This window comes from Delphinus delphis, chromosome 2 (assembly GCF_949987515.2).
Source record: "Delphinus delphis chromosome 2, mDelDel1.2, whole genome shotgun sequence".
NCBI lineage: Eukaryota > Metazoa > Chordata > Mammalia > Artiodactyla > Delphinidae > Delphinus > Delphinus delphis.
In genome coordinates this window covers 65936384-65958793 of record NC_082684.1, presented here as the reverse complement: position 1 = coordinate 65958793, position 22410 = coordinate 65936384, and the positions used below count along the sequence as shown (strand labels likewise).

The window sequence follows — 22410 nt, the reverse complement described above, 5'->3', positions numbered from 1 at the left end:
TCGTGTCCTCAGCATTTGAACAATGCACCATGCTTTCTTGAGTTACTGCGTTATTTTACTGTACCAAATTTCGTCCCGCCTGTTCCTGTCTGTCTCTCCCTGTTTTTGATAATTTGCCTTCTCTCCCCAACATCCTGTGGCTTCAGCCAAACCACATTTGCTCAAGTTTTTCTGGCTCTTAAACAGGTTGCAAGGTTATAGAGAAAGAGAGAGCAAGACAGAAAGAATGAGAACATTTACTTCTAGAAGGACAGGAAAGCAACCTGACATCAGACATCAGACTTCAGAACTCAGTTTAAACCCATACAAGCAAAAGCCTTGCTATATTTGAGAGCTGGTCAGAGGACCTAACGTAATTGTACCCTGCATTGCCTAAACCTGGAATTTAATTGTTCCTCACACTCGACAGGTTGCTTTTAGCTACTCAGAAATATGAAGAACCAATTGAGTTTGTAACAAATTTGTATCTGAGCCATCAGATGTACAGAAATAATTGAATCATTCTCATTTGCACAATGCTGTCTGTGCTTTAAATGAAATGCATTCCTATTTGAGCTAGAAGCCCCAGTTGTATCCTTTTATAGACAAGGGACTGAAGCATTTGGGATTATCACAGTTATGAATATTTCCCCATTATAAAATAATGGAATTGTTCAGTTCCACTGTCACACATATAGTGATTGAAGGAAAGGTTAAACCCGAGGGTCAAGGCTCCCAGGTTGTGAATCACTGTTGATACTTTTCTGCATCACTTGGCATTGGCAGCCTCACATTTTCATATTGATTTGAGGCTTCTTGAGTGTTCAAAACGGAGTTCACAAGCAAAAGAGTAGGTGAGATCCAGAGAAAAGATCAAACTTGATGATTTTTCTTTTCTTTAAAACCATGTCTTTTTAAAATATATATATTTTTTTCACATTGATTCTGAAGCATTTGGGCTATCAAAATCACTAAAATCACTATATTTTATGTATCCTTTTATTTCAGAACATTAGCAAGTAGTTCTAAATGGCAGCCTTCCTTGTTCTTCAAAGGGGCTCAGTTTTGCAAATGAAACAGACACTTCTGAAATCTTTTCTTGTCACTTTTGTGTTTCTTGTAGGTAAGCCTGGCTGCAACTCAGGGGTGGCCTCATATTTCCGCCCTGGGCTGGTCTCTGGTTCCATCGCGTCACTGCCATTTGTTACACTGACCTCTCCCAAGATGAATCTTTCTTCCGAATGCGGTTGTCCACATGAGCCTTGTGATCTGGATGTGTGCACTGGTTCTCTTTAGGTGGTTGTCTTTGAAGTTCAGCAAAGCTGCTTGTTCTCCCATGGATTCCTGTCCCAAGCTACCTCTACCGACCCCACCTCTCCAGAGAGACTTTTCAGTTTGCCTTCTCCCCTCCCCATCTACTCTCTAAAATTCTGGAGTTCACCAAATTGATGGTCCATTAAATTCACCTGTCTGGAATGCCCCCCCACCCCCCCGCTGGTACTTGACCAATTTCACGTTTCAGTCTGGATTTTTTTATGGTATGATGCCTATGTTCATGGAAAGAGGTTTACGTAAAAGGCCAACATTTGATTTGATTGCAGCATAGGGAAGAAACACTGGCCCTTCTTTCAAAATTAAGCAACTTTTAAAAGCGCCATTTTATTTATTTCCTTTTAAAAATAATAATCTATGCAGCACTTCAGGAAACAACTATATGGTGTTGTATATTATAAACTGGTGACATTCTACTATTAAATTATGTACAACATTTTTGTTTTTTATGCTTCTTGAGGTGGCAATGAGAAAAAAGTTTTTTAAAAAAGTGTGCCTTGCTGTATTTCTTATACCATTTATTAAAAAGCTGCTTTCACGGTAAAATTATGTTGGTTTGAAAGGAGGAAATAGCAAGGTTAAGATGTGTGAATAATTTCTGTATATATGTATAACCAAGTACAAACACTGATGTATAATGACAGTATAAAATGCTTTCATTTTTGTGATGTCTAGTGATGTGGAAAATATAAGCCTTAAATCCATTAGATTGCATGGTAATTAAAATTGGCATAATAAACATAGTTTATTGGGGGAAAAGGAAAATTAGTGATCTCTTCTACCTGTGTTCTTTACCAAATTATTGCATCTGGTTCTGGAAAAATGTGACATGTAGCAGCTTCCAAAATATCCATATTGTATAAGAGACTTAAAATTACTTAAACTACACATGATGCTGTCACAATTTCCAAAATCTTTCTGGTAACTATAAAGATCTTGGAACGCAAATGATTAAATGCCAGTTCCCCTAAACCAATAAAAATTTATCCTAGATATTTTATTTCTACTTATCATTAATGGTTTAGTGTTGGGTTTCAGGATACCTAGTATATCTTGTATTTATTTTATATAATTATTTTGAATGGGTTTGATGGAAAGATGGTAGAGAAGTATAAAAAAGTTGATTATTTTTTGATTTAGACTATAAATTTCAGGTGTATTTATTTTGTGTAAAAGAAATTAGCTAAGAAATATTCCATTTAGTCTTTATTGCTCTTGTTAAATGTAGTTTTGAATTTATATCCTAATACCTACTAAAGTGCCTGACACACAGTAGGTACTGAATAAAAACTTGCTGAATTGAAGTATTGAATTAGGTAATATGGATGACATTTATCTATTCATTTTGAGAAACCTACACTAAAACACTTATAAACAATTAGAAAAATGATGAAATGCAATATAAAACCATACAATATATAATCAGTTTATATCAAATTTCAAAAAGAAACAATGTAGATTCAGATAGTCACAGTAATGACAATCATTCATTCAACTGATAATTCATTAACATCTTCTACCTGCAAGGCATTGTTCTAGATGCAGGGGATGCAATGATGAACAAACAAAAGCCCTGCCCTCAGGAGGCTTACCTACATTATGGACGAGGTGAACACACAGTGAGATTCAGTAGTTGTCCTGTACATGAGGAAGAGAAGAAAGCAGTGAAAGAGGCACAAAGACAGAAACAGCAATGAAGGACAAGGAGGAAAAAAAGGGTTAAAAGAGAGCTGGAAGTTTGACAGTAGAAAATAGTGCAGCTTTATTGCAGGGATAGTAGGAGAAACAGTAAATTGTGAGACTTAATGAAAGGTCTTTTAAAATTTTAGGTTGGAGCTTTTGTACGTAATATGCTAAGTAGTAAGGAAACTTTGTATCGTCTTTGTTTTGCACCTGATTTTACTTATTATTAGAACTTTATTAGTACCACACCAAGAACATTTAAAAAATAATAGCCTATAGTTCTGCCACTTAATAACTATTTGTATTGTTATGCATCTTCTAATCTTTTCCATACATATTTCTAAATTGATGAATCATTCTAGGCTTTTTAATGGGTAGCAATTTGTTTAAAAGGGGTTTTAGGCAGACATCTAGCTGCAGTATTCAACACAGGGGAAAGAGATTAGAGGTAAATGCCTCGTTAGGGGGCAGCTGTAGAAAATAAGCTAGGCTCGAGATTATCACAGAGTACACAGGGTTAGCAGCCAGACCACAGAGAAGGAACAAATCCTGGAGTCTCTGAAATACCTAAGAGCATTCTGGAGCTCCTTTGAGGTACGGTATTACTTTATATACTGAGACAACCTAAATTTTCCTTGCGTAGTAATTAACAATGCCAAGTTTAAGTCTATTGGTAAAACATTTGAAGAGCAAACTGACCGAGATGTTCTATTTACCTGTTGTGTGCTCATTGAAGACTTTGAGGTATTGAAAATATGTGTTTTTTAATTATCTGCTTAGTATTAACACCAAATTTGTAGCATGACTTTCCGGTTTATTGAACAGTGCTTTTTCAGGCTGGAAGTGATGGAATAGCCTCACTCCTTCACTCTAGGTAGGCACGACACCCCTGCCCCCCACCAGGCAGCCTTGAAAACGGTCGCACCAACTCTGCCTACACACTTTCAGTGACAGTGGTTCATTGTCTGTCAAGGCAAGCTGTCCCGCCGTTGGATGCGTCTCTTTGTTAGAAAGTTATTTCTTAGGTTGCTAAAATCTGCATAGTTCTGCTTTCCCCTCGCCTTTAGTTTTGCTCAGTGGTCCTAGTTCTGTCCTGATGAGCCGCTCAGAGTATTTCTGCTCCTTTCTCCTGGCAACCCTGAAGAGAGAGACCAGTTAGTCATCCTCTCCCAGCTGCTGTGATTTCTGTTCTTCGGTTCCCTCCACCACCCTTCATTTGTCATGATTTTCAGATCCATTTAAACCTGACTGAATGTTAAGAGGCAGTATCCTTGAAACTGAGGAACTGTCTTGCCCATCATACATGTAGAAAAATATCCGAACATTTAAGTGGTAAGTTTTCTCTCAGAATATATCCAAGATATATGTTTATTCTATTATTGTAAATTTCAATAAATAAATAAATAAGTAAATAAATAAGAATTCATTACTTCCTTCAGTGGCCCAGTCCAGTGCCGGAGTCATGTTGAATCCTTTCCTTACGTCAAATCTGAACCTAACCTGTTTCCATATAAAGCAGGGTCCCCCCCACTCCATTTGTTCATCCAGTCATTCAACAACATTCATTCATTGACTGGCTACGTGTGTGAGGCAATGTGTTTGGCGTTAGAGGTACAAAGGCAACTAAAACACGGTTTCTGTCTACAAAGGGTTTACAGTTTTTTTGTGAAAGTACCTTTCATGTCCTTGAATAGGGTAATTTCTCCAAATTAAAAGAGGACTCATTTATTTTGTTTCCTATCTTGTTTCCCTACATTTTCAAAAATCTAGTGAGCAAACAATATGCAGAATTACCTGGATTTGACTACTAGAAGTGGTTTTTGTATTTGTGTTTTAATTGCAGAAAAAATATATTTCAGATTTCTGGTCACTGAATAAATATGCATCTTATGCAACAACAGAACAATCTAATTTCAGGGCTTTTGAGAAGCTTAGTTTAATAACTTTGTTGTGTTTGATTAGCCCAACTCAGGTTTTACCAATGCTGTAATTTTCCTGGGAACAAATTAGATGAAAATATCAGAACACCCTGAAATGATCCAGCTGTTTCTTATAAGTCAGATTGTTTTAATTTCTAAATGGAATTGGTATTATTTTTAGAATTTTAACAAATACTTAATTTTTCAAGTACCATATAATTCTTACCTTTCAAATTTTTCTAACTTGAACCAACTAAATTTACAGCTGTCTCTTTTTTTCTATATATTCTTTGTCCAATTTTTATTTTGAATATTTTCAGGCCTATAAAAGTTGAATGAGTAGTACAGTAATATTTGCATACTCATCACTCAGATTTATTTATTCCTAATATTTTACCACATTTGTTTCATCTCTACACACACACGCGCGCACACACACACACACACACACACTTTTGTGTGATCAAACCATTTGAAATTAAATTGCAGATGTGTAAATGCTGTGGCATGTATCACCTAAGAGCAAGGCATTATTCTACAAGTCCACAACACCATTCTCACACCCAAGAAACTTAACATTGATACAGTAATACCTGATAATACATACTCAAATGAATTTCTCCAAATGCCCCAACAGTGTCCTTTTACAGTTGTTTTTTGCTTTAATCCAGGATCCAAGCAAAGGTCACACATTACTTTTAGTTTTACTATCTTTTTAATCTTGAACAGTTTCCCTGTGCTTTTATTCTTTCTTTCTTTGGTCGTTCATAACGGACATTTCTGAAGAGCCCAGTCCAGTTTTATAGAATGACCCACAGTCTGGATGTGTTCAGTTTTCTCATTCAACTCAGGGTAAACTTTTTTGTCAAGGAGAGTACATAGGTGATGTTATGTTCAATAGCTACTCTTTAATGAAGGGCGAATGATCCACTGACATTCTTCATGTGTCTGGAAGTTCCCTGCCTACTCTTACAGCTCATGCTTCATTAGGCTAAGGCAGGGGTCAGCAAACTACAGTTTGTGAGCTAAATCTGGCCCACTGCCTGTTTGTTTGGCCTATGACCTAAGAATGGTTTTAAAATTTTTAAATGGTTGAAAAAAATCAAAAGTGTTTCATAACATGTGAAAATTACATGAAATTCAAATTTTAGTGTCCATGAATAAAGTTTTATTGGAACACAGCCACACACATTTGTTTACATATTGTCTATGGCTGCTTTTGCACTATAATTGCAGAATTAAGTAGTTGTGATGGAGACCATATGGCCTGCAAAGCCTAAGATATTTACTCTTTGGCCCGTTACAGAAAAAGTTTTCTCATCCCTGGTCTACAGTACCCTAAATTCTGATACCATTTTCTTAGAGGTAGATAGATTTTCATTTGCAAAATCAATGTAAGTTATTAGCACCTGCAATAGTTATTTTTTGCTTTCTAGATTTTATTGAGTTCTCGATTTCAGTTTCATGTGTCCTTAGTAAAATGAAGTGTGCTTTGTTTTATAAACTTAAAGATTGTTCTACATCCATAGTTGGCTTAAGGATTTAAATTTAGTTCACTTATTACAGGCTGGGTTTGATTTAAAGGGTTACTCAATTACAGACTAAGTCATTAAGTTCAATCAAAACCATCAGGAAAATTGACACAACCTAAACTCACTTCGATTCACCAGTAAACTGGAATCCCTTTTCTGAATGTTTTTCTAAAGTAGTCCAAAGAAATTTAAAACCAATCCATTTCAGAGTCAGGATTTTCAAATTTATTTTTCAACCCAAACAAAGGTGAAACCATGATCAAAGACTGTTTAAGATACACTTGCATTTCCTAAGGGCTGGTCATAAATAACAATCTGAATTTACTAAGGAAATAATTACTCACCACACACCCTGCTGTGGTCATACGTAACGACACTCTTATTGAATAGATGTTCAACGGTAACAGTCTTTCTTTACCTTTTTTTTTTAAAGAACATCCATTTTTTATTTTTATTTTTTTATAAATTTATTTATTTATTTTTGGATGCATGGAGTCTTCATTGCTGCACTCAGGCTTTCTCTAGTTGTGGCGAGCGAGGGCTACTCTTCCTTGCGCTGTGCAGGCTTCTCATTGTACTGGCCTCTCTTGTTGTGGAGCACAGGCTCTAGGCACGTGGGCTTCAGTAGTTGTGGCACGTGGGCTCAGTAGTTGTGGCTCACGGGCTCTAGAGCACAGGCTCGGTAGTTGTGGTACACGGGTTTAGTTGCTCCACGGCATGTGGGATCTTCCTGGACCAGGGCTCGAACCCGTGTCCCCTACGTTGGCAGGTGGATTCTTAACCACTGCGCCACCAGGGAAGTCCCTTTACTTTTTTTCTTAATTCACTTTTGACAGCACTGCCATCTCCCACTGCCATGTACCTAGAGAGGGGACAGTCAAAGACAGTGGTCTTTTAGCCACTTTCTCCTTCTTAAAAAGCAACCACTGCCTTGCATATAGCAACAACCTCTTAATTTGAGACTTGTCATGTATTTGCATTTCCAGAGTAAAATAACAAGTGACAGATGCAAGTCAGGCCCACAATGTTAAGGTTTCTCTGGCCAAGGCCTTTTGGCCAATGCCTTGAGACCATTCTGATCCTTGACTAATGGGCCCTCACCAAAACAGAAAATATGAGGACTGTTTGTACTTGTGTTTTGAAGTAAGCCAGGGCATGCGACTTCAAAGCAACTTTTCTCAGTCCCTCTTCTGTTGCAACACACACAACATGGAAGGTGTTCCCACGTGTGAGACACTTCCAACTTTTGCCAAGCATTGATTAGTAACTTCCAGTCAGGAAAGGCCGTGTCCCCTTCTCCCCAACTCATGAAGGGGATCTTAATGCAGCTGAGTGGGGTGACATTAGTCTATGTATAGCTAATTCTTTGAAGACAATCTAATTCATACTTAAACAAAAAGTGATTCCTAAATATTGGTACTTTATTATTGGTTACAAATCCCTTGTGACGTCATGTTTACGAACCACTGATATGGAGGCTTGCACTCTCTTGCTTGAAAGGAAGTGTCCCCAAACCTGGGAAAGGACTTCCAAAGAACAAGAGAATCAACACCCCTGTGTGTGGATGTACAGCCCCAGGTGCTCCGCAGCCACAAAGAACTTGTGCTTTCTGGTGAGTACGTTCTTCAAAAAATGTGAATTTAAGAGAAGTAGATGTAAAATGCAACAAAACTTGGCCTCAGACTTACATTGGTGAAATGGCTCATTTTGATGATTTAGCCTAAGTAACTTCACTCCTTGTTAACTACAGAGGCATAAGATATGGAACATCAAGATTTTCCAGATGCTCACAAAACATTTTGTGTCTCTACCACATAAGCTGCCATGTTCATCAACTTTATAGACTGTGGCATTGTTCTTTCTCCTTCTTGACCTATTTTATGTGGGAAATTTGGACTAGTATCACCAGATGTAAAATTTGGTATTTTTTCCACACCATCAAGACACATAATAATGGATTTTATTAATTTAATAAAAGGTATTACTAATTAATTACATGATTTAATAAAAACTATACTAAAGTTATTAAAACATTTATTTGTCCTTGCACTTAACCTTCCATTAAAAACAAAATCCCACCTCCCTATAAAAAAAATGGGCCATTACTGGCATAAAACAAATATTATTCAGCAAAATTTATCCAAGGACTAAAATGATTAGGAACATAATGCATTAGGAACATAAAAATGCATAAGATCCTCTTTAAATCCCTATATTCCCTAACCACTGGTTTATAAAAAAATACTCTAAGGTTTATAGAATTAGTCTGGTTCTATTAGTTGATCAAGTTACTTTCACTGTCAGCAATTCAGAACAAATACTTCCCTGTGCGTGTGCATGTTTGCTTGCTTGCAAGTATGTTTCATTTATTTTAAAGTGTCTTTTTATATAGAAATCCAAGTTGCTGAATTTTATCTTGTCATTAAAATGGTGTGAAGATCAAATCAGTCTTCATATAGGTTCTCTCATCCTTGCCAATCTCAGATTACCGATGATGCTTACAGCAAGGTTTTGTAAAATACAAGCTCCTTAACTTTTCAGAAACAGGTCCTTTTTAACATGTATACCATTTGCCCCTCTTCTAGTGCTTTGTTCAGTGTTCTAAGTCTAGGATTATTCTCTTATAATATACTAATGATACAAACTATATGGAAAAATATTTTATAGAATGTAAAATTACTAATTATTTAAAGGCTAAGAGGCATTGCTCAACGTGAATGAAATATTTAATTGCTATATTTAAAAAATAAAAGATTACAGATTCTGATTGGTTCAGAATGACTGAACATCAGAATATTCTTCTTCTTAACCTAAGGGTCTGATTTTTTAAGTTATGTATGACTTCCTGGCAACTTAACCATTTTTTTAAAAAATGTAAACTTTGATGATTCAGCAGCATAATGATTACCAATTATTGTCCAGTATGGTAAATGTGTAAATTATAGGAAATCAGACTAAGTCAGTAAACACACTCTGGATATTATTTTTTAAATCAATCTAAATAAAAACAAAATAAATCATTATTACTTGAGTGCCCACTATGTGCCAGGCACTGTACTAATTTTATGCCTGTTTTACAATAAGGAAATTGAGGACTGGAGAGGTAGGTGAGGGGCTGTACCCTGCAGACCTGCAAGCCCTGTACTTGCCCAGCCTCAAGACCAAGGGAAGAGACCGGCGTCAGTGACAGAGACATAACTGGTTTAATGGATGGAGGAGCTTACACATCTAAAGCAAAATCCTGTAGCAACACCCCACTGCATGCAGCAGGAGGTGGGCAGGATATGGCAATAATCTTTGCTACCAGGGGAAGAGGGAGAGTACCAGTTATAGGGGGAAATGACATCAAGTTGGCTCATCGGTTGCCAGGGAAACCCCAGAGGGGCACACCCCTCACAGCCCCTGTGATAAACCAACATAGTGGAGATAGTCCTGATCTAAAAATTAGAATAATTGCTAGCTGGGGCCAAGGGCAAGTACACAGGCATTTCCTGATTAGGCTCTATGATTGAGAAGGAAGGTCAGTCAGGTGAGTAAGGTATAGGTGAGGCAGGGACTGGTCGAGCAGGGGATGTACAGAGAGCAAAGAGAACGGCCACCTTGGGTGTCCTGACCATACAGCAGGCTAGTTATTACTTGTTTCCTTTTCATAAAGGCAGAGTGTGTGTGAAGGAAAAAAGCTATTTCAGAAACTCATTTCCCATCCTAGATAAATAAGGATTTATTTTACAGAGTTCACTTAACATCCATACGTATATTACTAAATTTCCTGTCTATATTATATATTGAACATATAACTCATGCCAATACTGAAGAAAGGACTTTTCGTTTTTAAAAGTATTTCTTACAAAAATTCAATATGAAGAAATGATAGCTAAATTAGCACTTGAAAAAGGCAAAAGAAAATTATATACTGTATATAATTATGCCTTATTATGACCTCTGCACATTTTCTAGAAAAGTTAGGCATTAAAAACACACACAACAGGAACACCTTAAAGGTCAGAGCCTGATGAAAGAAAAATGCAATAGTTAATTATGAAGGATGAGATTAATGTTCTAGTAGGAACGTACATTTTTGCTTGAGAATACTTAAAATATGCAATTTCCCTTTCATGTATTTTGTTTCATATCTGAAAGAGGTGATGGAGAGAGAAAATTCAAAGTATAAGTATAAATTAAATTTTAATTTAATGAAATGAAAATGTGGGCTTTTTATCTGATTTTTCTTCACTTAGGTCTTTTTGCCCCTAAAGGTAATAGTTTTAAGAGTAAATACTGAGGTTTCAGTTTGTAAAAAATTTATCTCAAAATTTCTCATTATCTTCAAAAGATATTTTCTAAGATGGCAGAATTCCTGGATCATATTTGCTGAGTTTCACACTGGCAACACACCTAACTATACACATTTCCCCCCCACATGTTTATTGGAGTATAATCGCTTTACAGTATTGTGTTAGTTTCTGCTGTACAACAAAGTGAATCAGCTATATGTATACATATATCCCCATATCCCCTCCATCTTGAGCCTCCCTCCCACCCTCCCTATCCCATCCCTCCAGGTCATCACAAAGCATCGAATTGATCTCCCTGTGCTATGCAGCAGCTTCCCACTAGCCATCCATTTTACATTTGGTGGTGTATATATGTCAATGCTATTCTCTCACTTCATCCCACTTTCCCCTTTCCCCACTGAGTCTTCAAGTCCGTTCTCTACGTCTGCATCTTTATTCCTATCCTGCCACTAGGTTCATCAGTTCTGCTCTTTCAGATTCTATATATATGCGTTAGCATACGGTATTTGTTTTTCTCTTTCTGACTTACTTGACTCTGTATGACAGACTCTAGGTCCATCCACCTCACTACAAATAACTCAATTTCATTCCTTTTTATGGTTGAGTAATATTCCATTGTATATATGTGCCATATCTTCTTTATCCATTCATCTGTCGATGGACACTTGGGTTGCTTCCATGTCCTAGCTATTGTAAATAGTGCTGCAATGAACATTGTGGTGTATGACTTTTCGAATTATGGTTTTCTCTGGGTATATGCCCAGTAGTGGGATTGCTAGATCATATGGTAATTCTATTTTTCATTTTTTAAGGAACCTCCATACTGTTCTTCATAGTGGTTGTATCAATTTACATTCCCACCATAGTGCAGGAGGGTTCCCTTTTCTACACACCCTCTCCAGCATTTATCGTTTCTAGATTTTTTGATTTTGGCCATTCTAACTGGTGGGAGGTGATACCTCACTGTGGTTTTGATTTGCATTTTTCTAATGATTAGTGATGTTGAGTATCCTTTCATGTATTTGTTGGCCATCTTGTATGTCTTCTTTGGAGAAATGTCTATTTAGGTCTTCCATGCATTTTTGCTTCTTTTTTTTTGATATGGAGCTGCATGAGTTGCTTGTACGTTTTGGAGATTAATCCTTTGTCAGTTGCTTCATTTGCAAATATTTTCTCCCATTCTGAGAGTTGTCTTTTCATCTTGTTTATGGTTTCCTTTACTGTGCCAAAGCTTTTAAGTTTCATTAGGTCCCATTTGTTTATTGTTTTTATTTCCATTCCTCTAGGAGGTGAGTCAGAAAGGATTTGCTGTGACTTATGTCACAGAGTGTTCTGCCTATGTTTTCCTCTAAGAGTTTTATAGTGTCTGGCCTTACATTTAGGTCTTTGATCCATTTTGAGTTTATTTTTATGTACGGTGTTAGGGAGTGTTCTAATTTCATTCTTTTACATGTAGCTGTCTAGTTTTCCCAGCACCACTTATTGAAGAGGCTGTCTTTTCTCCATTGTGTATTCTTGCCTCCTTTGTCAAAGATAAGGTGACCATATGTGCATGGGTTTATCTCTGGGCTTTCTATCCTGTTCTGCTGATCTATATTTCTGTTTTTGTGCCAGTACCGTACTGTCTTGATTACTGTAGCTTTCTAGTATAGTCTGAAGTCAGGGAGTCTGATTCTTCCAGCTCCATTTTTCTTTCTCAAGAATGCTTTGGCTATTCGGGGTCTTTTGTGTTTCCATAAAAATTGTAAAATTTCTTGTTCTAGTTCTGTGAAAAATGCCATTGGTAGTTTGATAGGGATTGTATTGAACCTGTAGATTGCTTTGGGTAGTATAGTCATTTTCATAATATTGATTCTTCTAATCCAGGAGCATGGTATATCTCTCCATCTGTCATCTTTGATTTCTTTCATCAGTGTTTTATGGTTTTCTGCATACAGGTCTTTTGTCTCCTTAGGTAGGTTTAATCCTTGGTATTTTATTCTTTTTGTTGCGATGGTAAATGGGATTGTTTCCTTAATTTCTCTTTCTGATCTTTTGTTGTTAGTGTATAGGAATGCAAGAGATTTCTGTGCAAAGAGATTTTTGTATCCTGCAAACTTACCAAATTCATTGATTAGTTCTAGTAGTTTTCTGGTGGCATCTTTAGGATTTTCTATGTATAGGACCATGTCATCTGCAAACAGTGACAGTTTTACTTCTTCTTTTCCAATTTGTTTTCCTTTTATTTATTTTTCTTCTCTGATTGCCATGGCTACGACTTCCAATACTATGTTGAATAATAGTGGCAAGGGTGGACCTCATTGTCTTGTTTCTGATTTTAGAAAATGCTTTCAGTTTTTCATCACTGAGAATGATTGCTGTGGGTTTGTCATATATGACTTTTATTATGTTGAAGTAGGTTCCCTCTGTGCCCACTTTCTTAAGAGTTTTTATCATAAATGGGTGTTGAATTTTGTCAAAAGCTTTTGCTGCATCTATTGTGATGATCATATGGTTTCTATTCTTTAATTTGTTAATGTAGTGTATCACATTGATTGTTTTGCATATATTGAAGAATCTTTACATCCCTGGGATAAATACCAGTTGATCATGGTGTATGATCTTTTAAATGTGTCATTAGATTCTGCTTGCTAGTATTTTGTTGAGGATTTTTGCATCTATGTTTATCAGTGATATTGTTCTGTAATTTTCTTTCTTTGTGATATCCTTTAACTGATTTTGGTATCAGGATGATCGTGACCTCATAGAATGAGTTTGGGAGTATTCCTCCCTCTGCAATTTTTTGGAAGAGTTTGAGAATGATAGGTGTTAACTCTTCTCTAATTGTTTGACAGAATTCGCCTGTGAAGCCTTCTGGTCCTGGACTTTTGTTTGTTTGAAGATTTTAAATTACAATTTCAATTTCATTACCTCTGATTCATCTGCTTATATTTTCTAATTCTTCCTGGTTCAATCTTAGAAAGTTGTACCTTTCCAAGAATTTGTCCATTTCCTCTGGGTTGTCAATTTTATTGGCATATAGTTGTTTGTAGTAGTCTCTTATGATCCTTTGTGTTTCTGCAGTGTCAGTTGTGATTTCTCCTTTTTCATTTCTAATTTTAGTGATTTGTGTCCTCTACCTTTTTTTCTTGATGTGTCTGGCTAAGGGTTTATCGATTTTGTTTATCTTCTCACAGAACCAGCTTTTAGTTTTATTGATCTTTGCTATTGTTTTCTTTGTTTCTATTTCATTTATTTCTGCTCTGATCTTTACGACTTCTTTCCTTCTACTAACTTTGGGGTTTTGTTCTTTTTCTAGTCGCTTTAGTTGTAAGGTTAGATTGTTTGAGATTTTTCTTGCTTCTTGATGTGAGTTTGAATTGCTATAAACTTCCCTCTTAGAACTGCTTTTGCTGCATCCCATATGTTTTGGATCATCTTGTTTTTGTTGTCATTTGTTTCTAGGTATTTTTTTTTTAATTTCTTCTTTGATTTCTTCAGTGATCTCTTGGTTATTTAGAAGCACAGTCTTTAGCCTCCATGTATTTGCTTTTTTTAACAGTTTTTTTTTCCTGTGATTGATTTCTAATCTCATAGAGCTTTGGTTGGAAAAGATGCTTGAAAAGATTTCAATTTTTTAAAATTTTACAAGGCTTGATTTGAGACCCAAGATGTGATGTATTCTGAAGAACGTTCCATGTGCACTTGAGAAGAAAGTGTATTCTTCTGCTTTTGGGTGGAATATCCTAAAAATATCAATTAGGTCTATCTGGTCTATTGTGTCATTTAAAGATTGTGTTTATTTATTTTCTGTCTGGATGATCTGTCTGTTGGTATAAGTAGGGTGTTAAAGTCCCCCACTATTATTGTATTACTGTCAATTTCTCCTTTATGGCTGTTAGCAGTTGCCTTATGTATTGAGGTGCTCCTGTGTAGAGTGCACAAATATTTATAATTGTTATGTTTTCTTCTTGGATTGATCCATTGATCATTATGTAGTGTCCTTCCTTATCTTTTGTAACAGTCTTTACTCTGAAGTCTATTTTATCTGATATGAGTATTGCTACTCCAGCTTTCTGTGATTCCATTTGCATGGAATATCTTTTTCCATCCCCTCACTTTCAGTCTGTATGTGTCCCTAGGTCTGAAGTGGGCTTCCTGTAGACAGTGTATATAAGGGTCTTGTTTTTGTATCCATTCAGCCAGTCTGTGTCTTTTGATTGGAGCATTTAATCCATTCACATTCAAGGTGGTTATTGATATGTATGTTCCTATTACCATTTTCGTAATTGTTTTGGGTTTGTTTTTCTGGGTCTTTTTCTTCTCTTGTGTTTCATGCTTAGAGAAGTTCCTTTAGCATTTTTGTAAAGCTGGTTTGGTGGTACTGAATTCTCTTAGCTTTTGTTTGTCTGTAAAACTTTTGATTTCTCTGTGGAATCTAAATGAGATCCTTTCTGGGTAGAGTAATCTTGGTTGTAGGTTTTTCCCTTTCATCACTTTAAGTATATCATGCCACTCCCTTCTGGCCTGTAGAGTTTCTGCTGAGAAATCAGCTGATAACTTTATGAGGATTCCCTTGTATGTTATTTTTTGCTTTTCACTTGCTGCTTTTAATATTTTTTTCTTTGAATTTATTTTTTGTTTGTTTGATTAATATGTGTCTTGGCGTGTTTTTCCTAGGGTTTAGCCTGTATGGGACTCTGCAGTTCCTGGACTTAAGTGGCTCTTCCCTTTCCCATGTTAGGGAAGTTTTCAACTATAATCTCTTCAAATATTTTCTCAGACACTTTCTTTTTCTCTTCTTCTTCTGGTAGCCCTATAATTTGAATGTTGGTATATTTAATGTTGTCCCAGAGGTCTCTGAGACTGTCCTCAAATCTTTTCATTCTTTTCTCTTTATCCTTCTCCATGGCAGTTATTTCCACCATGTTATCTTCCAGCTAACTTATCCGTTCTTCTGCCTCAGTTATTCTGCTATTGATTCCTTCTAGAGTATTTTTAATTTCAGTTATTTGTTGTTCATCACTGTTTGTTTGCTCTTTAGTTCTTCGAGTCCTTGTTAAATGTTTCTTGTATTTTCTCCATTCTGTTTCTGAGGTTTTGGATCATCTTTACTATCATTACTCTGAATTCTTTTGCAGGTAGGTTGCCTATTTTGTCTTCATTTATTTGGTCTTGTAGGTTTTTACCTTGCTCCTTCGTCTGTAACATATTTTTTTGTCATTTCATTATTTTTTGATGGGTGAGGCTGTATTCCTGTCTTACTTGTTGTTTGGCCTGAGACATCCAGCACTGGAATTTGCAGGCAGTTAGGTAGAGCCAGGTCTTGGTGCCAAGATGAGGACCTCCGAGAGGCCTCACTCCGATTAATATTCCTTGAGGTTCTCTGTTAGCCCAGTGGTTTGGACTCAGTGCTCCCACCACAGGAGCTCAGGCCTGACCCCCAGCCTGGGAACCAAGATCCCGCAAGCTGTGCGATGTGGCAAAAGAAAAGAAAAAATGTAGCAGTACAATAACAAAGCATAAAAAATAAAATTAGAAAGATAAATAATATATTAGGAAAAATATATATAATTGAAACAACTGCAACAAGGTAAAACAAAACCACAACAGAAAAAAGAAAGAAGAAAAACCAAAAGAGAACAAGCCAAAAGGAGCAGAATGATAACAAAGTATAAAGAATAAAATAAAATTAGAAAAATAAAAGATTTATTAGAAAAAATAAAAAGATAAATGAATCAACAACAACAAGGTAAAACAGAACCCCAACCTAAAAGAAGAAGAAAAAAAAAGGCCAGAAAAGCCTTAGCTATGGGGGTGGAGCTTAGACAGGGGTGGAATTTAGGTTTAGGGTGGGGTGGGGCCTATGTGAGGTGATGTTCAACTGTGGGATGGGGCCTAGGCTTAGGATCTGCATGGAAGGGGAGAGGCAGCATGTCCAGAGGGGGACCTCCAGAGTGTGGAGTTTAGAGTTTCAAGGTAAGGCCCTGGATGAGGGTGTGTGGGTGGGGTTTAGGCCCAGCGTGGTTGGAGGGCTTCTCCCAGTGCTGTGTGTAGAGGTGGGGCCCTGGGTGAGGGTGTAGGGGTGGGGTTTGGGTTCTGTACAGCAGGAGGGAGGCTCTAAGGGCAGAGGATTAGGCCAGGGATCCCAACAGGCTCCATGGTGCCCAAGAGGGCAGGGAAAGTGCTGGCCGTGCTCCCTTCCATTCCTCTGCGCCACCCCCCTACCCAGGGTCTCCCGCATCACTGCTGGACCCCTAACCATGGTTGGGTCCTGCTGGATGTAGGAACTCCTCCCCTCCCCCAGCTGCCCCTCAGGGGTGCCAGTCCTGTAGGTCCAGCCTTTACTTTTGCTCCCCTTCCCTCCCTCCCATTCCATCAGGACCCATGCAGCTGGAGGGGGCCTCAGTGGTAGAGGATCAGGCACAGGATCTCAGCAGGCTCCCTGTGGCCCAAGTAGGCAGGGGAAATGCTGGCCATGCTCCCTTTTGATCCTCTGCCCTCCCAGTGGTCACCCCTTTCCCCTGCATGGCGTGGGACCCCTTCCCCTCCCCCAGCCACCCATCAGGGGTGCCAGTCCTGTCCCGTCTCCACTTCTCCTCCCCACTCACTCCCCCACACGTCCTACCCAGTCGCTGGGGGTTCCTCCCATCCCCTTAGGTGCCCATGGACCCCCACCCGTGCCTGGTAGGTGGCCTAGTTGTGCAGAGACGAATTCAGCGTCTCCTAATCCTGACTCCACCCCTATACACATTTAAAATAACAACAAATGACAACTTTTAAAGTTTTATTAGGAAATAAGTTCAGATTTACAAATTATTACAAAAATAAAAATAGTGCAATAGTGTACCTATTGTTAATATAGGTACACTACATTGTTAATAGTGTACCTATTGTTAATATCTCAACCCATTTGCTTTATCTTTCTACCTACCCAACCATATGGCTTTTTATCTGAGCCATTTGAAAATAAATTATATACATCATGGCCTTTTATCCCTAAATAATTTATTATATATTTCTTTACAAGGATATAGGTGAGTTCTCTTAAATAATCATAGTACAGTTGTCAACCTGGTAAATTTACATTGATATATTTATGGATATAAATATAAAATATATGAAGCCTTTTTATTTGATCTACCTTTCACATTCCAATTTTGTAAATTTCCTTAATAATACCCCTTATTGCACTTTTCCCCTCTTCAGTACACAATTTAAGTCTTGAATTTAGTTGTCATGTCTCTTTAATCTCCTTCAATCTGGAAACATTTCCCCAGCCTTTCTTTGTCTTTTTATGACATTGGCGATTTTGAAGAATAGATTCCCCCTTTTTAAAATAGATTATTCTGGGACCTCTCTGGCAGTCCAGTGGTTAAGACTTCACCTTCTAATGCAGGGGGTGCAGGTTTGATCCCTGGTCAGGGAGTTAGGATCCCACATGCCTCATGGCCAAAAAACCAAAACATAAAGCAGAAGCAATGTTGTAACAAGTTCAATAAAGACTTTTAAAAAAATGGTCCACATAAAAAAAATCTTAAAAAAATAATAATATAAAATAGATTATTCCTCATTTTGTGTTTGATCTTTCCTTGTGATTGAATTAAAGTTATGCATTCTCAACAAGAATATTGCATAGGTGATTTTCTGTCCTCAGGATATCATATGTAGAGACACACAGTGTTCATCTGCCCCCCATTAGTGATGTTAATTTTGGTCATTTTATGGAGAAACACTTTAAAACCATGCAAATATCCTGAACCTCCTCAAAAATTTCCCTTTATTTAGCATCCATTGATAATTCTTGTCTGGTCCAATCCTTACCAAGATGGTTGCAAAATTGTGATTTTCCAACTCTACCACTCTCTTCACACTTACCAGGTGGCCCTTGGTATTTCACCACAATAAGATCTCTCCTTTCTCCCCTACTTATCTATTTATCATAAGTATGAATTCATGAATTTCTTTTTTCCCAATTATTTATAATTCATTACTATACTCAGATTATTTTGGTATAGAAATTGTCCCAGGTTTGGCTAGTGGGAGCCTCTTCAATCTAGCTCTTCAATTCTTATGACATCTTTTAAACAATCCCTTAGGGCTTCCCTGGTGGCGCAGTGGTTGAGAGTCCGCCTGCCGATGCAGGGGACACGGGTTCGTGCCCCGGTCCGGGAAGATCCCACATGCCGCGGAGCGGCTGGGCCCGTGAGCCATGGCCGCTGAGCCTGCGCGTCCGGAGCCTGTGCTCCGCAACGGGAGAGGCCACAACAGTGAGAGGCCCGCGTACCACAAAAAAAAAAAAAAAAAAAAAAAAAAAAAAAACAATCCCTTACTTTCTGGTATAACAAGGTGTTCCAGTCTTACCTTGTACCTACCTGCCCAAATTCTTTATCAGCCATTTCTCTGCAGAGCCTTGGTTCTTTTTAGTAGGGGTTGGCATTAGAGACCAAGATCTAGAGTGGTAGGTGTGCTTAGGGCTATTGAGGTGTTTTTGCTTTTTTGACTCTTCAGCCAACAAAGATAGGAAATACACAAGTGTGTATATACATATATGTACACGTATATGTGCAAAGGCATATTCATATGTACAGATGTATACATGCACATACAAACATGCATATACATATACATAGACTTATTATAGAAATCAGGAGTTTGTACCAGTTCCTCCAATTTCAATCCATCCCACAGATTCTTTCTTGACTTCTCTCATTCCATATTCGTATTTCCCTTCTTCCACCATGACAACCCTGGATACCCACAACATTAACACATTTACTCATTTGCTGAATAATATAATACATTTTAAATGGTTTCAGAATTGCATCAGAACTATTATAATAAACAAATCTGCTAAAAAGAGTTCAGAATTCATTTGCAGTTTCCCCATCCCCACATTCTCTTTCCCAACTCTGCTCAAGACTGAGGGTGTATGGTCAAATACTGTGTTCTAAAGTTACGTTGTTACTAAGTTATCGGTCCCTTTCTCATCCTCCCTTCCTGCCTCCCTTCGTTTCTTCCTTCTTTCTTTCCCTTCTTTCTTTATTATTTCCCTTCCATTATGACATTCATTTAGAACAAAATTAAGTTCATTGTTTCCATTTCCTTTCAGTTTTAGGTTATTTTCTTCTTCCCTCCAACTCTTATTAACTTAATTGTATTTTTATATATGTAGAATATTAACATGCTTTCCAAAGTGAAAACTACACAAAAGGTATATTCAAACAGTGTCACTCCTTCCTCTAGCTCATCAACCTCGATTCCCCTCAGGCCTTGTAAGTCCTCGATTCCCCTCAGGCCTTGTAAGTCTTCCAGTGTCTTCTGGCTTATTTTTCCTCTGCTTCTTTCTGTAGTAATAAGCAGATATACTAATATGTTTTTATTTTCCTTTCTTTCTAGCACAAAAGGTGGCATACCACCTGTGTCTTTTGCCTTTGATTTTTTTTCATTTAATAATATCCTCTGGAAGTCACTCCATATCAATTCTTGAGATCTTCCTCATTCTTTTTTTTAACTATATGGCACTCACTGAAGTCACAACTTTTTTGAAGCTCTTTTGTAAATGCAAAAGGAGATTTGGAGTTCATTCTATGTCCATATTGTGTGAAAGGATTAATGATGAGTATTTTTTTTTAAATAAGGTGTTGGCATATTGTTTTCTAAGAGCAACTGTGGTTTGAGTCCATGTTCTCACGCTTCCCTTGATTTTCCCCTAGCAGTTATCTTTATCCTCCTGTCTCTTAGCTACACTCCATGCCATCCTTACTCCCACCAACAAATGGTGGCTTTATCAAGGCCTAGAAACATTCTTAAATATGTGCTGTTATCAAAAACTTTCTCTCAAAGAGTGTCACCTCTGTTTGTACACTGCACAAAAAGGGGTCAGTCAGGATGAAATCATCCAATATTCTGCTGGCCAAGTCACGCCAGCACACACGTGGGAATATGTCTACCCAGAGAAAGTGTCAAATTGTCCTAACTTTTCAAAAAGCACCATAGAGTCTGACAGCAGCTTCCTCCTCAATCCTTCTTCCTGATCATGTGACCATCATATCTCTCCATCCTACACTATCTGAATTCTAGTTTTATGCTAGTCTGCTCCTCCCATTTGTTCTCCCTCCGCAGTCTTATTTCTGCCCCCTCCACTCTACGGAAATGGCTCAACTACAATTCCTCGGGAAATTATAATCCTACCAGACAGCAAAGGAGCATCTGGCAGTTGAAACCTTTCTTGAAAGCCATTTTTCTTTTGACTTCTGAAGCCCACAATTCTCTCTTCTACCTCCTACGTTTTGACACGTGTCTCCTTCCTCCATTCTCACTGGAGGTCTTTCTCCAGGTTTCCTTCTTGGCCTACCTTTCTTTTCACTCTATAGTTCCACTCTATCATGGAAGTAGAGGGTGCAACCTCTACTTCCATGATTTCAACTCACCTCTAGGTGGAACATTCCAGCATTTCATCACCGAGCTTGGCTTTTCTCAGGAATTCTAGATCTAGGTCCATTTATCCAACTGTCTTTTCACCTAATAGTTTTCTTAGGACCTCATACTTTAAAACCCAAACTTGTAATTTTTTACTCTTTTATATGATTGTCTATCTCACATAATGACATTAACTTTACCCACTTACTCAACATTCAGATTCTGGAATCTCTCTCTCTCTCTCTCTCTAACACCCCCAAATGTGACTAGAAAAGACCTGGTGTTCCTTCTTCCCCACATTTTGAAATTTTGTTTAAATACTTTCCATTCCCACTGCCACCCTGTTGCCAAGACTCCCCATGACTCACACAGGGTTCATAGCAATAATTTTCCAATTCCTTTTTCATTCTTGGTTCAGGCATAGGGCTTATCACTTTGCCTCACACATTTCATTTAATCAAATCTTTTATGAATATCTAAATTTGTGTCTTACTAGAGCTGTAGACAATGCTTGTGAAATATAAGATGTATCCTTCTTCTGAAGGAAAGTTAGTAACTTTGTAATTCTCAATCCTTAGTCTGTAGAAGACTCACTGGAGAAGCTTGTGAAAATGAAAATTCCCAGTCCCCACATTTATTCTGATCCAGTAGACCTGGGGTAAAGCCTAAGTGTCTGTATAACACAGGCATCAGGTTATTCTTCTGCAGGTATTACATTGACCACGCTTTCTTAGTCATTCCTCCAAACAATCCCTAACTCACTACCCAATCTATGTTTCATATGTATTTATACACTGCCTACTTTCAAAAGTGATGTGTGATATGAGGCAGTTTACAATAAAATCACAATTAAGTGGAAAATCATTAATATAATAAAAGACATGAGCCAAGAAATAAAAATAGTGAGGGAATAATTATTTGAAAATCCAGACTAAGGGAAAGTACTGAATCTAAGCATAAAAATTTACTCTGAGCTTTTCAGCAAAGTAAACAATAAAATGTGACCAATGAGAGTATTCCTTATCTAATAAAAGGAAGTAACTTTTTTCCTGCTCCTGAGCTTTGGGAGGAGGAATTTGCCCAATGAGTGTTTATTTGGGGACCATTGAATAACACAATAGATACTATAATTTAAGTCTACTTTTTTAAAAAAGAAGTCTGCATAGAGCTACTTCTTACAATAAGCTTAGATGAAAACTGAGGGCACAACATGGTTGTATTTTGGAGAATCTTGAAAATGCCTGATTGGTGGATCCCTTTGGCAATTCC

The 22410-nt window shown here is 37.5% G+C and overlaps 1 protein-coding gene across 1 annotated transcript in view; it reads left to right on the top strand.

Moving 5' to 3' along the window:
* The window catches only part of AKAP6 (A-kinase anchoring protein 6), a 489206-nt gene extending 483904 nt beyond the window's left edge, over positions 1-5302 (top strand). The window contains exon 14 of the mRNA XM_060004702.1: positions 1103-5302. The gene's annotated coding sequence lies outside the window, so the exon portion shown is untranslated. The remainder of the gene's footprint in view (positions 1-1102) is intronic.
* The last annotated feature ends 17108 nt before the right edge of the window (positions 5303-22410 follow it).